The sequence below is a fragment of the Gracilinanus agilis genome, unplaced genomic scaffold, assembly GCF_016433145.1.
Source record: "Gracilinanus agilis isolate LMUSP501 unplaced genomic scaffold, AgileGrace unplaced_scaffold23464, whole genome shotgun sequence".
NCBI classification, from domain to species: Eukaryota; Metazoa; Chordata; class Mammalia; order Didelphimorphia; family Didelphidae; genus Gracilinanus; species Gracilinanus agilis.
In genome coordinates, this window is record NW_025355207.1 from 1 (window position 1) to 1,858 (window position 1,858).

At 36.1% G+C, this 1,858-nt stretch overlaps 1 pseudogene; it reads left to right on the forward strand.

The window, feature by feature from the left end:
* Positions 1–262: 262 nt before the first annotated feature.
* LOC123254508 lies at positions 263–1,210 on the forward strand (annotated as a pseudogene).
* Positions 1,211–1,858: the final 648 nt, after the last annotated feature.

Genomic DNA, 1,858 nt, shown 5'->3' on the forward strand with positions numbered 1-1,858 from the left:
ATGTCTATATTTATATTTCTATAACACATGTATGCATGTATAAAATCAATATGTACAGATTAAATATGGAGTGCATAGAAGGTAGCTTTACCAGAAGAGGCACCAAAAGCTAGAGGAAAAAACATTTACTCTGCCTGTTGTTTACTGGTACTGTCCAAGGCAGTGTGTCTGTAAAGAAGAAAATTTCAACATACCTTACTTTTAGGGAGATAACATTCTACAGACATTTGTACAATGCTTTAAGGTTTGCTCCAACCTTGATATGTACTATCTCAGATTTTTTCTTATAACAATAAGAAGTACTGGGAGAAGACCTTCAGCTTTGCCCTGGGGAAGAGAGAGTGGCTCCTTAGTCAGCGAAACACCAACTTACTGTGGCCTAGGAAAGGCTGCCAAGAGCATCTTCAACCAAGGATAGGGCTTTGGTTTGGTTAAAATAGACCTTACAATCAAGTCTTCCAGTGAAACGGAACTTTCTAGATCTGGTCGGTCATTTATATACTGATACAGGGAAATCTTCAGGTAATTTGGAAACAAGGTACAAAAGCTGTGACTATGGGCTTATCTTCATTCAAAAATGGAACACAGACAATACCCTGGGGACAGAAACAAGTATGGAGAATAGATTGGCTAATGGTTTTAAGCTGACTCCACACCATTTTTGTACCAAATAAAGGCAAGAAGAGTGGTAAATTAAAGGCCTCCTATAGATGAGACTGTTTCAGTCTTGGTGGAAATGTTGACATTGATTTCTCTCGACTGACCATCTATGACTAGGGTGTTTTGGCTTATGATGGATGGCTTGCTAGCTATCAGATGAGTTTTGATACAGCCAAATCCAGACTATTTCAGAATAATTTTGCCCTGGGTTATAAAGGTGCTGACTTCCAGCTGCATACATATGTGAATGATGGCACTGAATTTGGAGGGTCAATCTACCAAAAAGTTAATGAGAAGGTTCAAACTTCCATAAATATTCCTTGGACAGCTGGCAGTGACAACACCTGTTTTGGCATTGCTGCTAAGTGTAAGCTGGATCACAAAATTTCTCTTATCTGGTAAAGTGAATAATGCCAGGCATATCAGACTGGGTTATTTTCAGGTGCTCTGGGCAGGTATAAAATTAATGCTGTCAGCTTTAATTGATGGAAAAAAAAACTTCAATACAGGAGATCATAAAGTTGGGTTAGGATTTAAATTGGAAGCTTAATATAGTTTTTAAGTAAAGTATCAGATCTATCCCTGGAATTGAAGAGAAATGAATCCACCCCTTAATATTCTTCTGTGAAATTTCAACAATCTGAACTTTTCATTTTTCCAAAGAATTGTTCTAGTACCACCATGCTGAAGTCTAGAGTTTTTTGAATCTATTTTAAGAGAGTGATACTTTAGGGAATACATGGAAGTTTGGTGCATTTCAGTTCATTTTCTCAGTGTTATTTAAATTTGTTCTTCAACGACAGTGTAATGTCATGTTATAAAAGAAATGACCTGATCCTCCAGTTTATATATCACTTTCTGCATTACCTACAGCACTTTTTCATGACTTTTTATCAAATTGGTCTTTGTGCTATAGTGAAAGCTTTCGTTTTGCATCAAAGTAAAATTAATTTCATCATATGTGGAACATAACAAAAATAAGCAAAAGAAATGAACAATAAGCAAGTACTATTGTTATTCCCATTTTATAGATGAAGAAACCAAGGCTCAAGGAGGTTAAATGACTTCCTTAACTAGCTAGTAATTGTCTGAGGCAGGATTTTATCTGATATATTCCCAATTTATTGGCCAGTTTTCTATTCACTACAGCATTCTTTGCCATGTCTGTGTAGATGTTTTCAGGGGGAAAAATGAATTT